Here is a 23,582-nt window from a genome sequence, read left to right on the forward strand (position 1 = left end):
AAACACCCACTTCAAAAAAAGTAAGCTAGAAGAGCTAGCTATAGGGTACGATCTCCTTAGAAAATCTTGGTTCTTGGAGCGAAAAAACAGTACAAATAAATAAAAAGCAGGACATTTATGCTTAAAAAAGAAAGAAAAAAGGACAGCATCTTAAAAAACAGTACTGTACTGCCAAAAACAGTACTGTACTGCCAAAAACAGTACTGTACTGCCAAAAACAGTACTGTACTGCCAAAAACAGTACTGTACTGCCAAAAACAGTACTGTACTGCCAAAAACAGTACTGTACTGCCAAAAACAGTACTGTACTGCCAAAAACAGTACTGTACTGCCAAAAACAGTACTGTACTGCCAAAAACAGTACTGTACTGCCAAAAACAGTACTGTACTGCCAAAAACAGTACTGTACTGCCAAAAACAGTACTGTACTGCCAAAAACAGTACTGTACTGCCAAAAACAGTACGAATGGTCACTGTAATCAAGCTACCTCCCCCAAAGCTCCTTGAAGTTCTGTTGTATACAGCTCCACTGTAGGGAATCAGCAGAACCGATACAATCACTCTGTCCTTTCCCACATTATTTACACGTAAAGGCGGGCTGCAGGTAGTTCAGCTTCCTGTCGTATTTTTTTTTTTTTTCTAAAAAATTGACTTCCGGAAGTGCTAGCGAATATCGCTTGGATACCCACCTAAAGAGCTAGATTATTTTAAATAAATATTCATTTATTAAGTGATTATTTTTCATTGTTATTTTTGCAGGTTTGTGCAGGCAGATAACTTTCACACGTTTTTGAAATAATTTTATTGAGTTTTCTTTTGTGCTGATTTACTAAAAATCCATTTTTTTTTAGGATCTTGAATTTTTCATTTTGTTTTTCTTTAAATTATTAAAATTAATTTAGTTTTATTTTATTTTTTAACTAAATAATTTAAAGTTGTTATTTTGATGGTTTGTAATTCCCAATGTAATTTATGAGAAAAATAAATTATCATTTAAATTATCCATAGTTACTTAATAAAGTATGAAATTATGCAATAACAATAATAAATTATTTTGAAGATTTATATTACGTTTCACCATCAACTACGGTTTATGAATGATTGCAGAAAACGTTTTATTTCAATTTTATGACGGGCCCAATTTTGATTTGACTGAAGAAATTTGTTGGAATAAAACATAATAATTACTATTATAATAATCAACAATAATCAATAATAATCAATAATAAAACACCAGGCAAAGTGTGAATGGTACAAGTATACAATACAGGATGCGAAAGCTGCCCCGGCATAGCCGACGTACACCGCAACCTGTACGGACACAGGAAGAGAGAAATCAGCCAGCGCTGGACGATCTCGTGTATATTTAGTTGCTGGAAAGGTCTAGGTTAGGAGATCACGAAGCCAACGTTGTTTTAGTCGTCCTGCAGGATTATCAGGATGGGTTGATGAAGAGTTTACGAGCTGTTGGATTGGGCGGCAGGCAGAATTTTTTAGAAAAAAAAAAAAAAAATGCGACAACAAGCTGAACTATCCGCAGCCCGCCTTTATGTGTAAATAATGTGGGAAAGGACAGAGTGATTGTATCAGTTCTGCTGATTCCCTATAGGGGAGCTGTATACAACAGAACTTCAAGGAGCTTTGGGGGAGGTAGCATGATGGACTCAATAGCAGAGATACGAGTATCTTCTGATTGTCAACTGCTCGCCGTCAACTCTACGGCTTCCTGCAAGAGTCTGAATAGTTGACAGGAGTTGGTGGGGAATAGTTATACCTTAACTAGTAGCCTGGTAGGATGGATTAAGAGGAGAAGATTAAGATGGCTGGGGGCATTTAGTGAGGATCTGGAAGATTCCCAGATTTCCCAGGAAGATAATGAATGGACACCCAGGTGGTGGTGGGGGGGAGACCAGAAATAGAGGAAGACCGAGGGTTGTAGGTGGGCTGGATAATTTAGAAGATATTAGAAGTCTGAAGAGGAGGAACTGCTTTGGTCAGAGAGGGGAGTGGGGGAAGGTGTGATAGAGGAAGCCCAAGGTCATTCGAGGACCGTGGAGAGGTGAGCTTGAGTTCGCTTCTTGCAGTTCCTCATTCCCTTCAACTTCTTCTGAATAGAACTGCGAGTCCTGCTGTCCTGGGCTACTGAACTTCTGTAAATCAAATCAAGTGGTATTGGAATGCGTGTTGTTGCGAGGCTATATGTCAAAAAACTATAATTTATTCCAAATGATTTTCAGTTTGATACGCGAGCTGTGGCTAAACAGCTGATTAGACTATTTGTGATGGACACGGAAATTGAGGAATCCGTGAATGGATCGTTTCGAATGACAAAAGCGGGGGCGGATATTTAGAGGTCTTTGTGAAGCGTGAGGTTTGTGGGAGCATAATTGGGAGCATTAACGGCTGTGGACTTTTGATTGGAAGGATTGGATGCGAGGGAGATATCCAGAGGGTTTAGTTAAGCACCCACAACTCTGATTTGTAAGTCCAGATGGGTTTAAAGTAACGTCTTGTAGAGGGTTAGTTTGTTAGGTTTGCTTAGATTAGATTTAGGTCCGATAATGCGTCTTAGTTGTCCCTTACCTTTTATACAGGTAGCAAATAAAAAGGAGAAAAAAAATAAAATAATAATAATAGGGAAGGGATTAGCTATGCGGTTAGCGTATTGGATTCCCACGCGGAGGTCCCGGTTTCGAATCCAGCTGCTAACCCTTAGATTTTCTCTTCCTAGGAGCTTCTTACAGCTGACTGTCCGGTGATGGGACAGTGTTGTCTGTAATGAGAGAACACTGTCCCAGAGGGCCAGCAGTGCACTGAAGAAAGCTCCGGGCGCCAATAACCTCAGCTGTTGACGCGCCTTAAATCATTAAAAAATAATAATAAATTTAACAGTTTCAAATTTGTTCACCATTTTAAGGATTTTCGGTTCATCTTAACTCAAAAAGATAAAATTTCAGAAAGTTCAAATTGATTATGTTGGTAAGCGTGTCCGTCACCAATTGGACCTGGCAATAAGACGAAACCGGAAATGCTTCTTCATTTAATCGATTTTTTTAAATCAGTTTTTTCAGACTTGTTTGTACGATACAGTAGTCAAGGGAACCATGTTTTACTGTGACCTTTTTTTGCTTAGTACATCAAGCGCAGTTGAAACTTACTTCGGCCAACTAAAGGAAATTACTAATATAATGGACGGAAGTTTGTACATTTTGCGTAACAGATTGTTCATATTGATTATTAATCAATTTTCTTGCCAAGTTCCGTTCTCTGCTATCTGTATTTCAGCTTTTTGTTTGCTCGCCGATGACGTCACTCTTGTGCTAAATTAGGACTGTCGTCACCATTAATATTCCATGAACTATTATCTGGCCCCACCCCTCCTCAGGTTTTTGCACCCCATTCATGGTCGGCCATACTCTTCTATGCATATTCATTCATTAAGCCTCCGTCCTCCTTTCGTTCATTATCATCCTCTCGGAGCCCTTGCTCACTTTCTCTGTGGTTTCCATGGTGATCATTGTTTCGTAGATTTATTCTTAAATTTGGTTGTTTTTCTACTTAATTTTAGATCTTCACAAGTGCATCTTTAAAAACAAAGTTTAAGCGCCATGAAGTTGTAAGTACGTAAATACTGCAGTAAGAGGAAGTCATGTGAGTGTTCATTGTTTTGTAGCACGTTTTGTACATAGCATTTGTTTGTATATAGCGTGTTCTCCAGAGCGGAAGTTCAAAATTTGTCACAATCATATTTAGCGTGTACGCTTGCTGTTGATATCTGACCACTTCCTGTTTTGCGCGATTGTTTGCTTTCCCCCTTCTAGTAGTCGCATTGTTTTACTGGGACCTCCTGATTCTAAATAATACACTACCGCTACGTTGTTATTTTCAGCTGATCTACCTGCTAATTAATTTGTTTTCATCTTATTCTGTTTGTTGATATCCATGACACTTTGTTTGGAATTTCACAGATCCCATTTTCAGCAGAAAAAAAGGTACCCTAATTTAGAAATTTACGGGCAACTTTGAATTGCCATAAATTCGTTCACAAAATGCGGTCTCCAGAGTTACATCGAGCTAGCATACTCCTTGATCTTTCTGAATCTAAGAGATTTCTCTTTAATTTTTAGCGATCTTAGATCTTCACATTTCGTAACCTTCTTAGTGGGAAGATGTTTGTTTACGTTTTGTACCTGTTTGTTGTTATAAGATTAGCTGTAAAGCTAATATGTATTGTGGTAATGGGTTGGATTCCCCGGTCTTAGCCCTTGGATTTTATTTAATGGTTAATATGAGAAATTTATAGTAAAGTATGTTAGGCGGTTAGAGGCTAGACCCGCAAAGCTAAGATGTATTGCGGTACTAGTCTAGGCCTTGGTCTTTATTTAATGGTTAATATGAGAAATTTATAGTAAAGTATGTTAGGCGGTTAGAGGCTAGACCCGCAAAGCTAAGATGTATTGCGGTACTAGTCTAGCCCTTGGATTTTATTTAATGGTTAATATGAGAAATTTATAGTAAAGTATGTCAGGCGGTTATAGGCTAGACCCGCAAAGCTAAGATGTATTGCGGTACTAGTCTAGGCCTTGGACTTTATTTAATGGTGAATATGAGAAATTTATAGTAAAGTATGTTAGGCGGTTAGAGGCTAGACCCGCAAAGCTAAGATGTATTGCGGTACTAGTCTAGGCATTGGATTTTATTTAATGGTTAATATGAGAAATTTATAGTAAAGTATGTTAGGCGGTTATAGGCTAGACCCGCAAAGCTAAGATGTATTGCGGTACTAGTCTAGGCCTTGGATTTTATTTAATGGTTAATACGAGGAATTTTTAGTAAAGTATGTCAGGCGGTTATAGGCTAGACCCGCAAAGCTAAGATGTATTGCGGTACTAGTCTAGGCCTTGGACTTTATTTAATGGTTAATATGAGAAATTTATAGTAAAGTATGTTAGGCGGTTATAGGCTAGACCCGCAAAGCTAAGATGTATTGCGGTACTAGTCTAGGCTTTGGATTTTATTTAATGGTTAATACGAGGAATTTTTAGTAAAGTATGTCAGGCGGTTATAGGCTAGACCCGCAAAGCTAAGATGTATTGCGGTACTAGTCTAGGCCTTGGACTTTATTTAATGGTTAATATGAGAAATTTATAGTAAAGTATGTTAGGCGGTTAGAGGCTAGACCCGCAAAGCTAAGATGTATTGCGGTACTAGTCTAGGCCTTGGATTTTATTTAATGGTTAATATGAGAAATTTATAGTAAAGTATGTTAGGCGGTTAGAGGCCAGTCCGGCATATTATCGAAAAATCCAGAAATGATTTGTGTACGTTTTTGTCGTTTAATCAACCCTTTTACTTAACTTTTTAAAAACTGTCAATTTTATTAAAGAGATTTTTATAAAGATGGGATAAATGTTTTACTAAAATTCTCCTAGTTTATTGACAATTAATCGAAACTAGTACCACTTTACCTGGATGGTTTATTGTGATTTTGGCGGAAAAGTCATCCACGATTACCTCAAGCTTTGTTTATGGATGAAAAATGATTTTCTTTAGTAGATTTCTTTGGGAAAAAGTTTAAGGTCATCCTGAGATTTAAGTTAAATTCTGAAGTCATACATTTCTTCTTCTTCGTACTTCATGTAACTTTTCCAAAGAGCCGAAAGCTTTTCCAAATAAGCTTTCCCAAAGAAAAACTCACTTTCCAAACAGTACATAAGTGTTCAGTAAAAGATTGGATCAAGAATAGCGTGAGATTGGAAAGTCGTAAGTTGAACCTGTTATAACCTGCACGGTACTTACGTGTGAATCTAGTAGAATCCCATCAAAGTTATGCTCAATAGGTTCCCCCCCCTGCTCCATAAGGAAAATGTAATGGTCAAAAAGAAAAAAGAAGACTATAATGACCGTTGGGAAAACGGATTGAGGTGAATTGGGCGGGAGGAGGGGGGTAGCAAGAAAATTGAGAGGAATGCAAGGAACCTCTGCGCGCATCGACCGAAGAAGTTGCTTTCAAGAAGTAGTAATACAATAAAGGAGTTGAGAGCCGCAGTCAATGGCCACAGCCAGCCTCCAGTAATCTCATCTTATTATCCGGACATATAATGCAGTATAATTTATCGATTCCCCACCAGAGTGAATCGATTTGCTCATGGTATATTATCGGGAGAATATTTTTACTAAAAGCTGTAACTTATTTACTATATAAATATGCTCTTTTGGGCAAATTGATAGCCTTCATATTGAAAATAGATAATTTTAATTATACAGGAAACTGAAATCTCTTCCAAGGTATGAAAATAGCGGACTTGTTCCAATTAATCCTGCACGAGAATCGAGACCGAGACGAGATTTGAGCGACGGAGACCGAGATCGAGACATGATATATATCTCGTCGAGAAATCTCGGTCTCGTCTCGGTTTTTCAAATATTAATTTTAAGCTACAAAATTATAAAATTGTGTTCTTTATTAATAAATAATCATTACGGGTATTAGTGGGGGTCTTTTGGAAAGAAAAATGCGAGGGGTCCGGCTTATTCAGCAGTATGTAAGCTTAAGCGTAAAATTAAGCGCATTTTAAGCACGCTGAAAGCCATAAAAATCGAATCAGTGAAATGGTTCTTCCTGTGAGCATATTTCCTGCTGATATTTTTGCTACTTCCGTTTTTTTTTTTTAATTGACATCTACTTGGAGATATAAGTTTATACAACATTGCAAAAGAATAAGGACTTCGAAGAAAAGTCCATCCTTCATATTGAAAATAGATAATTTTAATTATACAGGAAACTGAAATCTCTTCCAAGGTATGAAAATAGCGGACTTGTTCCAATTAATCCTGCACGAGAATCGAGACCGAGACGAGATTTGAGCGACGGAGACCGAGATCGAGACATGATATATATCTCGTCGAGAAATCTCGGTCTCGTCTCGGTTTTTCAAATATTAATTTTAAGCTACAAAATTATAAAATTGTGTTCTTTATTAATAAATAATCATTACGGGTATTAGTGGGGGTCTTTTGGAAAGAAAAATGCGAGGGGTCCGGCTTATTCAGCAGTATGTAAGCTTAAGCGTAAAATTAAGCGCATTTTAAGCACGCTGAAAGCCATAAAAATCGAATCAGTGAAATGGTTCTTCCTGTGAGCATATTTCCTGCTGATATTTTTGCTACTTCCGTTTTTTTTTTTTTTTTTTAATTGACATCTACTTGGAGATATAAGTTTATACAACATTGCAAAAGAATAAGGACTTCGAAGAAAAGTCCATCCTTCATATTGAAAATAGATAATTTTAATTATACAGGAAACTGAAATCTCTTCCAAGGTATGAAAATAGCGGAGTTGTTCCAATTAATCCTGCACGAGAATCGAGACCGAGACGAGATTTGAGCGACGGAGACCGAGATCGAGACATGATATATATCTCGTCGAGAAATCTCGGTCTCGTCTCGGTTTTTCAAATATTAATTTTTAGCTACAAAATTATAAAATTGTGTTCTTTATTAATAAATAATCATTACGGGTATTGAATTAATTATCAAAAGATACGCTTTTATTATATATGTTCAATAATACTACATCTATTTGACCTCGAATTACATAATTTTTTATATCATTTTCACTATCATTAATCTAATACTTTGAACTTTGATATTATTTGAATTATATCTTAGAATGCGGGAAGTTAGTTTGTTTTTTTCACGAATCGACTTGTCATAGGAGGCAGATATGTTATTTGGGGTCTTTCATTTGGGGCGTTTTTAACATCTTTTTGAAATTATATAAAGATATATAACAGTATTAGTAATATATGATGCATTGGAGTGTAAGTAGTTGTCTTGTTTTATACACATTTTTTATCTTTATATCAATACCAATATATAGAAATAATTATTAGAAAATAATAACAATTTTTGAAAAGATTATTAATAGCAAACCATTTTTTTATTCATTTTGATTGGCTCAGATATTGGGTTCTTTTTTTTTCTTTTTTAATACTCAAAAAATAAAAAAAACGAGATATCTCGATGAGACCGAGACCGAGACGAGATTTGAGCAACCGAGACCGAGTCGAGACACTTGCCATGCGAGACCGAGGCGAGATTTGCATAAAGTCTCGCCTCGTCTCGGTCTCGTGAAGCACTAGCTTCCCCATTCCTTGTCTCTTTTTCTGTGTTGACTTCCTGCCTTGACTTGTGGCAGAAGGATGGGTTCTCTCTGGGGACATTAAAGGAAGAGGATATGTGGGCATCAGGGTTATCCCAAATAATCTGCTCCCCTACACTTCTTGACCCTTCCTTGCAGAGGAAATTCAGTGTATATTGAGGAGTAGAGTTGGTTGGGCGTGGTGGATCTCTGGCAGTCGGCTTCCCGTCCTTTCTGGGACTTTCTTTACGTAGGAAACTGGAATTAGAATTAGCAACCATCTAGTTTCATCTCACAGAGACTGGGATCTGGTGAAAGAGTATGAAAAGAACTGGGTGATGTGTCCTGGGGTTTAAACACAGTAAGAGTATGATGGCATTGGCTATGTAAACAAAGAGCCAAAAAGAAGACTCTTGTTCTTGGGGTAGAAATCAGATTACTCTGACTGCAGGTCTATTCACGCTAAAATGGTAGGTTCAGGAAGCATCTGTGTACAAGGTGGGGGCTTGTTAGCTAGGAACCGTTGTGTGCAGATTGTGTCAGGAAGAGGAGGGAAACGGCCTCTCACTAGCTGTATGAAACCTTTGGATCTTTGAGATCAAAGTAGATATTAGCGCAAAAAGATTTGGTAGGGAAAGTCCACAACCTCTTTAGTAGGGGAGGTTTCGTCTACTAGATCCAAAGGGGATGACACAATAAATCTATTTTGGCTGCGGTGCCGTGCTAATCCAGTTTCATTTAATGTTGGGTTAATCTTATTTAGAAACTTTTTAAATTCAAGTTCCTAACAAAGCGGAAGTCGGATTCCCTTAAAGATGGAAACCCTACTGGGGGGGGGGGGGCGACGAGACTGGCAGAGAGCTCTGGTGGCCAAGTGCAGTGTTAAGAGATTTGCTTTCTGGCTGGTCTATGCACCATATTAGCGTACGCTCAATGGCATTGTGCTGGCTGAGATGGAGCAGCTGTGCGCTGGGTAGCAGCGGCAGACTCCAAGCGCTTTGTGCTTGTGCAGCCGAGCGTGCTGTCATCCTCCTGCTACAGTTGAGCTCTTATCCATTGCTGCAGGGTGGCCTCCTTCACAATGAGACACACTTCCCCTTTATTTTAGCTTCCCCTCCAGGACTTCCACCCCCCTCCGGTCACTTATTTAGTTGGAAAATTTCCCAGCGCTAGCCACATCTCCACTGTGGGAACAAAAAAGTTGTCATGAAATTAACAACATACTAAAACTCAGCAACCTTTTGTTCAGTACTTCATATGAGTTGACGTTGTCCTGTGCGTAAGGGGCGGTTTGTTAGTATGGCACTTCCGACTTCATCTTGCATGTTCTGGCACTCTGGTAGATCCGGTCAATAAACTGCCTTGTTAGGGGGGGTCCGTTTAAAGGGGGGGGAAACCTACCAAAATAATAGTTATTTATTTAACAAGTACGGAAAGTAGAACTTTTCCTCACACGAGGCAGGGTTTGCACGCACGAGCGAGCGAAGCGAGGAAAATACTTTACACTCGAGTTAAATATTATATTTTTTCTGCAACCATTAGGGTTATTAACTAAAAAAAAAACTAAACAGGAATCACTAGAATCCATTTTAAATTTCTATAAGGTAACACTAGAATCTTTTTAACTGTTATAATTAAAAATATCTAATTATTTATTAAAATATTATTTTTATTTCTATATTCCTTTCAATTTTTATTTTATTTTTTTAATATTCGTTTTTTAATTATTTAGTTACGTTAAATAACAAAACTTCTTATATCAAGGAAGCACAATAAAGTTTTTCCACTCACTAGTGAGGAAAGTGACACTAATGGGAATTTTTCCCCACTAGTGATGTAAAGTTGGGCATTACACAGCTGATTTTAATTGAGTAATGAGAACATTCCCACATGGTTGCAGAAAAAATATAATATTTATAACGTGGTAAACAAATATCTTGTTTTAGCCATTACGTTAATGCTAGCTCGAAGATATGGAGCATTTAGAAGGCTGCCATCTAGAGGGGGGAGTCCAATATTGTAGGGCGGAAGTATATATATCTATATATCTGATTTATACCCTTCCTTGTGTGGAAGTTATATTAAATTCTTTAATATTCTACCGCCCAGCTCGCTTCCGTTTATCTTTGGAATGGAAAAACAATTTTCTTGGAAGAATTTCCCAATAAACTTTTAACCCACTACCATGTTTATCCTGCACGACAGTTTAACCTCATTAGATGTCCTCTTTGAGGGGGGTGCGTCAGGAGTTAAGGTTATGAAAGAGACCGCGTAGCTTGTCTTCAGCAGATCATCCGGGGAGAACTTTGCATTCCATTTGAGTTACTTTAAATTATTAATAAAATGAACAGAGCCGGGCCATAATATTCGTCTTGTGAATTTGGAACGTAAAATCTCTAACCACTACCTTCCTATCTTATGCTGTAAGCTTCTCGCATTACGATTGGGCGAGATTTTGCTTCACAGCATTCAAGTGCGCCACATGTTATCAAAAGCATCAGATTTAGGGCTTGCAACCCTCCATTTCCCCTCCACCCCTTAACCGTAACCAAGTTCATAACCTGCATAATTAAAACCTTCTTTTTGTTTTTCATTATCGATACCAAAGCGCCATTTGTAAGCGACACAGATGTTCATGCTACATTCCAAAAATTTATTACTAATTATCGATGGAGGGTGGCGCTATCTCACAACATTGATTTATTAACGGTAAGCCACAGCCTCCCTAATTCCGCCTCATCTAGCGGAATAGCTAAAGGCCTTTATGGTCATATGACCGCCATGTTGAATGCGAGTTATTTATGCTGATAATATTAAAACTTATCTCAGTCTAGTTTTCTCTCTCTGTCACTAGCAGACTGCGCCGCAAACTTAATTACTTTCTCTTACATTTAGTAAGAAGAAGCTTGGAGATCGTGACAAAGTTTTTGGGAATCAAATTATCCCTGAAATATCCAGAAAATGAAAAATTATTTTTTATTTTGAAAAAAGTTTACGTTAAAAGCTGGTGAATGCTCCAAATTGATGCTTTCTTTTTTTTTTTAGAAATCTTTATAGCTTCCGTTAAACCGGAAGTGTGCCTTTACTGAATCAATTTTTTTTCCTTTTCTTTAGTTTTTCGTAATTTCCTGAAAAATGGCCTGTTTGATTTTTCTTTAAACTTGGTTCATCTATTGCGCACAGGAAGTTCTATAACATTAATTTGGAGCATTATCCGGGAAAAAGTTGAGCTAAATTTACAGGAAATTAGCTCACCGTAAGTGCCATTTACTGATCAGATTTTGTAGTTTTTAATTATTACGTATTATTTTCTGCCGAAAATGGTTCCATTAAAGTGAAGATTTATAATATTGACGTCATTCACTTTTTTTTTTTAGAACGAAATTTTCTATTTTAAGAAAAAATTTTATGACGTAAATTCCGGTGAGAGAAAGTCATGAGAGTGTGCACACCCAGATTTTGTAACTAGTGAAATAATAAGGAGCTAAAGGTTTAAGGAGCTAAAGTTTTTTTTAGATTGAAAAAAAAAAAATTATTACGTGTAAAAAAATCAATTTGAGCTCCTACATTTATGTTTTGTGGGCAGCAAGTTTTTTTTCATGATGTAATACATTATTACTAGTTAGCTCTTCTTTTTTTTCAGATTCATTTTTAAGCCACATGTGTTCAGCATCCTGGGCTTTGTCAGCCTCACAGTTCTATCGGGTGGGGGGTGGGGAGTTTGTTCCGGCGACAAAAGAAGTGCCCTGGGCAGAAGTGACTTTCTATTCACATTTTTATAATTAACTTCTACAGCAATTCCCCCTCTTCTCCAATGCTTAGCAAGAGCCTTGTAGTTAGATCGCTGCGTTGCACATATGTGTACTATGTGTGCGGCTGGCCATAGCTCCTTCAATATGAGCACACTGGTGTGTTCCTGGTAGCTACGTACAAAAGAGCTCTTGCTGCTTGTAGCGATGTATTAAATAAAATAGTTACGCCGTAAGGGGGGCATTTCCAGTTCCTTTCTTGAGACTTACAGAAAGGAAATTGTAAATAAATAAATAAATAACTGTCTAAAAATACATCATACAAAAGAAGGGGGGATAGATAATTCCAGGTCACCGATGCTGCTAAAAAGAAATTTGTTCATTCAAGATTATATTCAAAAGAATAATGCACATGTGCGTATGTGTCTTGTAAATTTGTAGCAGCTTGCTGCGCTGCGATCTAGATCTTGGATTTCATCGCCCGCTTTAAATACGAAGTTTCCACGATTTATGCGATTAACATGAGATTATCGGGAGCCATTTTCGAGAAAAGCTCAAAAAAATGGCACTTCCGGTGTCGTATGATTTGTTGTAAAGCTTACTTGCGTCAAACCTACCGTAGAATCTATATCAAATTTTTACTACTTTGCAATTTGTTGTTTTTTTTTTAGTTCCGGTGCATTTATTATATTTTCAGAGTGTCACACATAGACTGACAGATAATTGGTTAAACACGAGGAAGGAATAACAACAAAGTTCAATTCCAGTTGGCTAATTACAGTAAGTGGTTGCAAGTCGCAAAATTCAAATAAGTGATGCATTTTCCAGCTTTTTATTTATTAATCCGGGAGCTTTTATTTGCGTCTTAAGAGCTTTTAGTGCCCCCCTACCTCCCCAGCAGGAAGTTTCCTGTTCAACTAAAGTTCGAACTTAGAAACACCCCGCTATCAACTTGGAAGGCAATAAACTGTTAACTTTAAAAGCGGTAATTTCCTCCCGACTGGAAACAATAGTTGGCCCGGAAGTATTGGTCTCCCCCACCCACCCTTCCTTACTTCCTTCCTACTGCCATCTCGAACTTTCTCCATATCCACGGTATCTCCCTTCTTCCTTTACTTCCAAATCTAACCTTTGGCTAAACCCAAAGTATTGGTGTCTTCGCGGTGTTCACCACCAAGAAGTAACTTTATTCCTTGTGCTCATATCATAAAATTGTACAGTAAAAAGAGTTTTTCAAGACACTAGCCTCTCCGGACACAACAAGAATTGTGATGAGATAAACTAATACGATGAACTTCCTGAATAAGGTTTTGGTCAAAATCAGTTCACAGGAAATGGTATTTTAACGACAAAATTTTATCGTGTTTTTTTTTCTTTTTATTTAAATGATTAATTCGTTGTAGAACAATTTTTGAGTACAGAGGGACTTCCGCCTAGAGCACGGGTCGGCAACCAGCGGCTCGCGAGCCGCATGCGGCTCTTTTATCCAAATTTTGTGGCTCTACAGCCTGTTCAAAATAAATTGTATATTTCAATTTTATTGAAACAAATGAAAATTTCATTTTTCTGCAACAATGTAGGAATGTTCTCATTACTCAATTAGAATCAGCTGTGTAATGCCCAGCTTTACCTCACTAGTGGGGAAAAATTCCCATTAGTGTCACTTTCCTCACTAGTGAGTGAAAAAACTTTATTATGCTTCCTTGATATAAGAAGTTTTGTTATTAAATATTTTCTGTAAAACTTTAATAAGCTTATTTAACGTAACTAAATAATTAAAATACGAATATTAAAAAATAAACTAAACATTGAAAGGAATATAGAAATAAAAATAATATTTTAATAAATAATTACGATATTTTTAATTATAACAGTTAAAAAGGTTATAGTGTTACCTTATAGAAATTTAAAATGGATTCTAGTGATTCCTGTTTAGTTTTCTTTTTTGGTTAATAATCCTAATGGTTGCAGAAAAAATATAATATTTAACTCGAGTGTAAAGTATTTTCCTCACACTCGGTAATTTGCACTTGCATTCGCCTCGCTTCGCTCGCTCGTGCGTGCAAACCCTGCCTCGCGTAAGGAAAAGTTCTACTTTCCGCACTTGTTAAATAAATAACTATTATTAAAGTAAAGATATTTTTTCAAAAAGAATTTTAAATGTGATAGGTTTGAAATTGAATAGAATTATATTAAAATAAAGTAAGTAATTATATAATACTTTCATTCAATCACAGGTTTAGTTATTATTTATTTGTTTATTTACTTTGCAATATGTGAAAATAAATATATAAAACGTTTAAATGTTATTGAATATCATAAAATAATAATTTGTGAATAGGAATGATCTACAGAGGTTTTTACACTGTCATCTTTGCGGCTCTTGGTAAGATTTATTAAAATTATTTAAGAAGAAATGGGTCTCTACTTAATATAGGTTGCCGACCCCTGGTCTAGAGTAATTCCAGGGTAATGCCAAGTCTCAAAAAAGGAGATAATATTGGCCGGAAGTAGGTAAGATTTCAAAGTTTAGAACCTTCACAAAAAGAGAAATTGTAGCTAGGCATTTTTTCTCTCGGAGCTTCAATAATTACACCAATAACAAGCGACTATATCACACTCACCGGAACACATGGCCTACTTTATCTAATGAAACTAGTATCAAGTAGGCGGTTTGTGACATTTTATTACGCTGTCATTTTCGTATTTTTTTTTTTTTTTTCTGCTTTTAATACCAACTTTAATTTTTCAAGCTTAAATAATAAAATTGCAGAAGGGTGGGGGTGAGTGGGTGGAAAAAAACATCTCTGGTGCCTTAATTTAATGTTGTGCCCAGCCTGACTTCCTCACCCATACATTTTAATCTGCCGCCAGTAGAGTTTTCCCGCTCCTGCCGCCAAGATGATAAGCCAGGCGGGAGAGTGTGTTTAATTTATGTCAGATTATCTTTTGAAATGTTTGACGTCATGCCCCTCTTTCCCAGACTTTATTGTTGGGGGTGGTGTTTTCATTTAAGTGGATTTCCATTTATTTTCCTCATGTCAGTGGAAACGAGCTAAGGCGATTTTATTTTAGATATATCATTTTTTATTTATTTTTTTTAAATTTTTCTTAAAGAAAAGAAAGAAAATTATGCAATTGTCTACAAAAAAAATTGCGTTTACAAATTGATCTATGGGTGTAGGGCGTCCAGCGTAAAACGGGGGAACTCACAGACTCGGAACTGTAAGGACAGCTGATCGATCCAATCTCCTTCACGGGATTCAAGCTCTCCAATCCAGTATCCTAAAGACTCCATTCTTTCTATAGAAATCCACACCCAGAACCAATCCATTAGTATCCAGCCTAGCCTAATCCCGGCTATACTAAATTCTGTGGCAAATTATCCCTGTCCAGTTTAATCCATGAATCCGCTACCTTCCCTCCACTTCCGTCCAACTCTCTTGGAAGATTTAGACCCAGCGATCTACTAACTGCTTGACGTCATCCTCCCTAGGATGGCTGTCATATAAGTACCGGATATTAACACTGATGGTTACGTTCACACTTCCGGTTGAAGGTTTTCCACCGACCCTTAGGAACAAGGGCAAGGGTATCAGAGCCTCCACCGAACCTTAGGAACAAGGGCAAAGGTATCAGAGCCTCCACCGAACCTTAGGGACAAGGGCAAGGGTATCAGAGCCTCCACCGAACCTTAGGAACAAGGGCAAGGGTATCAGAGCCTCCACCGAACCTTAGGAACAAGGGCAAGGGTATCAGAGCCTCCACCGACCCTTAGGAACAAGGGCAAGGGTATCAGAGCCTCCACCGAACCTTAGGAACAAGGGCAAAGGTATCAGAGCCTCCACCGAACCTTAGGAACAAGGGCAAGGGTATCAGAGCCTCCACCGAACCTTAGGAACAAGGGCAAGGGTATCAGAGCCTCCACCGACCCTTAGGAACAAGGGCAAGGGTATCAGAGCCTCCATCGAACCTTAGGAACAAGGGCAAGGGTATCAGAGCCTCCATCGAACCTTAGGAACAAGGGCAAAGGTATCAGAGCCTCCACCGAACCTTAGGGACAAGGGCAAGGGTATCAGTGCCTCCACCTAACCTTAGGAACAAGAGCAAGGGTATCAGAGCCTCCACCGAACCTTAGGAACAAGGGCAAGGGTATCAGAGCCTCCATCGAACCTTAGGAACAAGGGCAAAGGTATCAGAGCCTCCACCGAATTTCCGATGTTTTTTTAAAGTAATCCACTTTCGCATCAATGGCGCTACAGTGGATGTACATTATATTCATCAAATGATGTAAATAATTTTTTTTTTTAACTCAATTTAAATCTACCAAGAGCATCATAATTTTCCTCCATGAAGGAAAATAAAATTTATGAAAATTGACTGGTGATAATTCCTTAAATCGTGATATTTAATTGGATCTGTCAAGAACAGGTTAGCCACCGCTCAAACCACAGTTTAAACTTCCTGTCTACTGGGACGCGGGATTGGGTGGAAGTTCGTGAGTAGAGTTATATAACTAGTCATGCAGTTTAGGTAATTTAAATTTAAAGTCGTTATACTTTATGTAATTATTAATTGATCAACTATTAAAGTGACATTTCTCCATGTTCACATCACAATAAGTAAGTAAAGTACTTGCATATTTTTTCAGGCGGGCTTAACGTACAACTACCAAATTAGGTGTCGAGGACGGAGGCGTCTAGCAAACATACTTTACTATAAACTCATATTAACCATTAAATAAAATTCAAGGACTAGACCCCCGGGAATCGAACCCACTAAACCAACAATACATCTTAGCATTGCGGGTCTAGCCTCTCTAACCGCTCGGCTACCGTGGACACATCACAACAATTACTCAGGTAATATACAGAGGGCTTGCAGGGATGATTTGAGCAACTAATAGGGTTTAGTAAACCCCTTAGACTCGAGCTCATCATCGTCATACACGCACACACTCACACACATCGTACAGTTTACAGCAAGCAATAGAATTTTTAAGGATTTCAATGGATTTGTACGTATAACCACTTCCTTTAATTGAGATGTTTTGATGTTTCCAGCTCCCTCAATTCGTAACAACAATTAACTCTATTAGCAGTGTTACCAACTTAGTTCTATAAATTACAAAAGTCCCTTTTACCGTTTGCGTTGTTAATTGAAGTGGTAGTCTCTAGTAAATCAACTAAATACTACAAATTACATTAAAGAACAGTACCTCACACAAACAAGACCGAAGTAACAATAACCTAAACCCCTTAAAGCCCATTTTGTTTACAGTTTAGATTACTGGTTACCCACGTATAGACGACTGCTGGTGAGGAGGTGAGAAGGAGGGGATTTGTGGGTTTCTATGAAGTTTCTTACCCACACAGATACCCACAGATACCCTGTAGTAACATCGTACTAAACTAAATTTACCACCACACTAAACTTCGTTACTGCCCTCATCTAACCCCCTCTCCAACTCCCCGCCACAGAGTTTTGTTTTGGATAATTAAGAAAGTCTCCGCAAGCACGAGTTGGGTTCTACGAGGAGGGATGGGTTTATACAATGGGTGCCGAGTCTCTAGATTTACAATTTTGTGGGGTTTTGTTTGAGTTTAGGTTTATTACCTACAAATTCTATTTATGGTCTAAACTGAGTTATGGAACTCAGTTTAGACCATGCTGCATAATAATCCCTAATAATCCCTGATCGCCTAAAAGTGCTAACTTTTATAACTTTAATTTTGTGACATTACCTAAGTAATTCATTTTAGGGCAGACCTATAGGGATTGAGCAGAGTAAGCATAAGGGAGAGAGAGAGAGAGGGGGAGAGAGTGAGTGAGAGAGGGATTGAGAGAGAGAAGGAGTGAGTGAGAGAGAGAGAGTGAGTGATAGAGTGAGTGAGTGAGAGAGAGTGAATGAGTGAAAGAGAGAGAGAGAGTGAGAGGGAGGGAGGGAGTGAGTGAGAGAAAAAGAAGGAGAGAGTGAGTGAGAGTGTGAGAGAGAGTGAATGAGTGAGAGAGTGAGTGAGAGAGAGAGAGGGAGTGAGTGAGAGAGAGAGAGATGGATGTTCGCGCAACTATTTGGCTGTGGCGAACTGTTAGGTCCTCCTATGTCCAATCAGCGCAATCCAAGGCCAATCAGTTCTCTGACTCAGCCCAAAACCAAGGTATCATGCAACCTTTCTTTTGCAGAAGTATGGACCGTATCGGACCTTTGAAGTTCTTCTAGGCGCCCTCTCAGTGTAAGTAACCATTTCTGGATTTTTGCGAGCTTGGCTCGACCTTTGAAAACTTCCCTAGAGAATGGCAGAGATGTTACCGGGGACCTCTAACTCTCTTAATGGAAAATTTCGGGGGGGAACGTTTTTTGGGGGAAAACCAGAGAATTATTTATCCATGACTCCCCACGCCCTCGCCTTTATATCTAGAACTGCCCTGGAGAGTATGGCTCCCTTAATTCGGTGCTATCCGTGAGAAAAGCAAGGAGAGTATTAGCAGGTTGGCGTGAAAAATTATTCAAACGCCAACTTTTGGTATGATTAGAGAAAATTTGATAAAGCATTTTCCAAAAATCTCTGGAAAGAGAAAAAGATCAATTGAATATTGAGGCACTTCCGGTAGTTTTGGAATTTCCGTCGAACTCCGGACATTTAAACATCTTTTATTACATAAACCAAGAAGAGTCGTGCATTACACTGAAATAGTACTTTAGATGAAGTAATAAGCCCCTCTCCCAAAAGCCCCTTACAAACATATAGTCTCCTCAACAATAACTTACAGTTTAAAAAGTTAAGTATAACGACAATAGGAGCACAAATCAGCAAAAGGTTGAAATAAATGATTATTACAAGTAGTTATTTGTAATTAGCTGTGTGTAATTTGTGCTCAAGTATTCTTCTGTAGCAAGAAATTATGTATTTAAATAAATTTCGGTAATACTTTCGTTTGTCAAAAGTAATAGAAAGTAGAAAAAATTAAAAATACAAATCGTTTCATTACAGACTAAAGAGGGCGTGATGTGATATACATGAAAGGTAGGCGTGGTTTAGTAGGTGTGGCATACATAAAAAGTAGGCGTGGTTTACTAAACAGTTCTCGCTTCTGATTGGCACTTCAATCAACCTACTTTTCACACTTCCATTCTTCACTGTGGTTGGCCAATTCTTTATTAGTAATTATTTCTATGAAAAATTAAACTTTAATTTTTTTTACTAATTCCCCCCCCCCCTAGGTATTTGATGAAGAATCAAAATAGGCAATAAAAACTTATCTCAATAAAAACATGAAAAATAGAAGATTTTTCTGGCTTAATGTCTTGTTTTCTGTACTAATAATGTAAGGGTAAACAGAAAATTGGGAATAATGGTTATTTTCTTGGGAAGTGGGTAAAAGAAATTTGTGGGTCAAGTTTCACCTATTGTTCCTCGCCATTTTGTTTGTTTATTTTGCATAGGGCTGTTATTTATCGATTTTTAATCATTTAATGATCAATAGTTGAATATCTTCGATTACAATCAATCTAAAGTTAAATGGTGGGTGAACAAATATTTTGTCTATGAAAATTAGGGTCTGTTTTAATATAAGGAAAAAAATATATATATACCTAGTTATTAAAGAAGGATATTTTCTTTATTTTCAAGAAAATTTGGGAATTTTATCTTTAATAGAAAAAGAGAAAAAAATTGTCAAAGTTGGGTGTTTTTCAACGTTACGCTTTTATGGTACGAGTACGTAATTTTTGACGATCAACCCTAATACAACTGTGCAACGGAATAGTTTTAATACATATATAAGTGGCAGTGATAATGCACGATGGTGATTGGTGAATTCCCATTTAGGGCAACATACATCCTGTAATCCATTAGCTGAGTGGTTCTCGACAGTTTGGGCTTCAAACTGAAACTGAAACGTAAAAGACGTACACGGCGCTTTCTATTAGGAGTAAAGGACATCATCATGGCATCATCAATGACAATATTCCAATCTCCACCCCATCATCAGCTGCAAGGCTTTTCAATACCTCCCCCTTTCACATCTACATTACCAAGCTATAAGAATATGTTCGTATGTCCACTCATATTAGGACCAATGGTGACACACAGCGGCCAACTGGCCTAACTAATAGCAGTGGCGGTTAATGGTGACGTCATTTAGTACTCTGCACTCTCCTCACCAATGATTTCATGATTACGACTATATACCTACACCCTTGTTCCTATTGCAGGCTAGACTATATTTTATTCTCAGACGTCTGTGAAGCTCCCTTCCCGTAGAATCATTGTGCAAAATGGGAAATTAAACCTGTGGGATCCTAGAATGGTCCTGGGCACGAAGTAATTTAATTATTATATGTATGCGTTTAATTTAAAACAATTTCCTCTTTAATGTCTCTGTGTATGTGCAGACAAAACCTATTTAATACGTTAATCTACCTCAGTATGTCTGTTCGTTACCGTTGCCTTTTCATTATAAGTACCTATCTACAAAGGAATCCTTTGTATTCCAGACAATTTAATTCAGTACATTTATAACAATAATCTGTTGAGATACAGAACAAGTAAGGGGTTTTTACTTTCACTTCCTCTTACTAGATGAAAGGGGAAGTTATAGCGATCGTGCCAAAGAGATTAAAAAAAGGTTTTCCTTATAATTGCTCTGTTTGTGCTGTGTTAGTTATGACAGTCTGCCGGTGAATTGTGTGGTCACCATAACTAAAAAAAAAACCCGCAGGAAGTTGGTTTTATAAGTTCCACCATCAACCAGCCGGAAGTACATTAAAAAAAAATAGATTTATGCAGTTTTGACATATACTCAACTTGTGCTCAGCATGTACTGTGCCTTCAAAGGTGCCTCCTCTGGCTCGCAAGACAGGTTAGCCAGGAGGTTATCAACTGCTCTCTGCACCTTTGAAGGCACAGTACATGCTTAACAAGTTGAGTAAAGTGCATTATTTGATATATTAAGGAATAAGTTTGATCCTTTACATGAAAGATATTGATCACTTAAATATGTGGCAGGAGGTTTCCAATTTTTTTGGTAATTAAACGCAACTCTCCCAAAATTACCAAATATTATTAATCCTTCTTGTTTGTAACAGATGTAAAATTAATTTTTAGCCATGCTTGAGAACAATCTAAAGCTCTTAACATTTGATTTTTTCTCAGAAAAATCACTCGAAAAACGACTTATTTCCCTATATTAAGAAAAATACTAGCTTTACTGCCTTGGCAATATTTTTAGTAGAAAGGGGATGAAAAAAATACATAAAAGTGACCTATCGCGTGCTCTTCTTTCTCTTTGATAACAAGTTACAAAAATTGAAATATGATTAATAAATACCAGATTTTGAAATGGCCTAGCACCTTTAATTTTGAAGATATCGAATTGCGGTTTCCAGTTTCTTTCATAACTTTTTATACTCTTTTAAACGGTGTACATGAAAATGGGGGTCAACTGCAAACCCTCACTTTTGGTCGCGCGTCAGCCGCGTATGCGGGCAGGAATCTAAAATCAAGTCACATATTCTGAAACTAGAGGTGACGGGCAACAAATTTCGCCTCTACCATTTTTCTGCTCAGATCAACCGTTTAACCATGAAATGCATTTGAGCCGTCTTAAAATGAACACCCTGTATAATATATTTTTAATGTACCTCTAAAGTGAAGAGGTTTAATGTTGAATTCATTAAATTTTTAGCGCAAATTTTATGAACATTTTAATTTCGTAAACTCTTACTTACGTAAGAGAAAGCCGTAAGTGAGATAACAAAAATTTTTTTATTATTATTTTCTGTACGATCTTTACATATTATGCTCATTATTTGACTTCCGTTTATTCTTGATGGAAGTCAAAACTACGTCAAACGCTAAATCTGCAAGCCTGTAAATACGTCACTCTTCTCCCACCCAACCAGCTATCTGATGTTGGGCCACATTCACAACCTTTCCTATCAAGTATGCGGGTCGCCGAAGTTGTGGACACACCTCATTCTTTTCCAGGAATTCCTGAAGAAGATTCCGGAAGAACTTCCGGTTGGAAATCTGGTTTCAATTTCACAACTCTCATTTGTTTTCCTCCTTCTGATATTGCTGTCAGGGAGATAGCAGCCAAGGGATATTGCAACCTAAAACAAACTTCTAAAGGACAATTTATACCCCGGGTGGGTGTCTACGGAGAACGAGTGGGCGGAGGGACTGCCTCCGATCAAACTTGTTTTCTTCCATCCCCCCAGGGGCACATTATTACCAACATCTACTTTTATTTTATGTCATCTTTTCCTTAAGACATTACAGATATCTTGGAAATTCAGTGAACATAGATTATTATTGGCAAAGAAAAATTTATTATTATTATTATACTCTAATAAATTTCTGTCTTCCAGTATTATTATCAAAGTTTGAGAAAAGTTATGGATGTTTAGTGCTGTTCCTTAAGATATCATAATTCCAGCACGATAACTGGTTTGGGAACATAAATGAATACCCCATGGAGAAAAAGAGGTGGGCTTATTCAGAGATCACGGCTTATCAGCTTACATCCACCAATTTATTAGTTTAGATTCGTTTAGATTTAGCGTGGGAATCCAATACGCTAACCTTAAAGCTAATCTCTTCCCTCTATTATTTATTATTATTATTAGTCGTAAGACCGAACTTACAAAAGTGCTCAAAATTTTAATTTCCGGTAAAATTCAATTTCGTAAAGTTGATACTTCCGGCAATATTTTCTCTTAGTGGAAGTAAGGATAACAGAAAAGTGAGCAGAAAAAAGAAGTAAAGTAATGCCTAATTGTGTGCAGGATCCTTAGTATTTCCGGTTCAACAAAGCGGAAGTTTCCGTATGGGACTTAATCTCATAGAACCTTGTTACTCTAGATTGCTTTCAATTTAAAGTTTGGGTTCATATTAGCCATTCTGGGAGCTAGTTAATAAATCTGGTCACACAGTACTGCAGTACTGCAGGGGGGATATCACGTGATGAGTTTTAATAATTAGGTAAGTTGTGGCCGTGCGGGAGGGGCCGTGAAGTCTTTATCCAGAGAATATAAAGCACGAAAATGTAGAAGTAAGCCACTCAGGTTTGGGTAATTTGAGCCAACAGGGTTGGCTAGTCCAATTATATACATATATATATATATATATATATATATATATACAATATAATCACCTCTTAGCCCATGCTTAATTCATTTAACAACAACCAGTGATCAAGCTGCGGTACTCCCTGGCTTGTGGAAGCTAGAAGCATGTTTTGGCATGCTTTGGTCGATCCTGTACAATACCAAGCTGTACAAGACACGCCCAAAAACGGTTTTATTATTCATGTAACAATATCAGCGACAAAATATGCATGCACAACATGTGCATGCACACATGCATTCTTGCGGAGCTCTAACTGCCTCCAGTTAACCAATTACACGTTATGCAGTTATAAAGACAAAGCACCTTTTCCGTAGAAGGGGAAGGGGTCTTTGTCTTTCCCAAGTTGAATAATGGCGATTGTTCAACACCATTTTCCTTTTATCGCATTTTCCTCAAGCTCAAAATTACCAATTTCCCTCGTTCTTGGTAAGAGATTTCCTTATTAGACTCCACCCCCCCCCCAAGATCTAATTTTCCGAATAAAGAGAACTTTTCCTTCATTACTTTTTGCTTGAGCATTGCCTCACGTCAAGCGTTCGCTGACGAATTTCCACGGGA

The 23,582-nt window shown here is 37.6% G+C and overlaps 1 protein-coding gene across 9 annotated transcripts in view; it reads left to right on the forward strand.

Annotated features, from left to right (window-relative positions):
* Positions 1-23,582, forward strand: part of Mgat2 (alpha-1,6-mannosyl-glycoprotein 2-beta-N-acetylglucosaminyltransferase) — a 160,407-nt gene that overhangs the window by 56,345 nt on the left and 80,480 nt on the right. The gene's annotated exons all lie outside the window — the stretch shown is intronic.

Source organism: Rhodnius prolixus, unplaced genomic scaffold, assembly GCF_049639745.1.
Source record: "Rhodnius prolixus isolate KJV_2025 unplaced genomic scaffold, Rpr scaffold_6, whole genome shotgun sequence".
NCBI classification, from domain to species: domain Eukaryota; kingdom Metazoa; phylum Arthropoda; class Insecta; order Hemiptera; family Reduviidae; genus Rhodnius; species Rhodnius prolixus.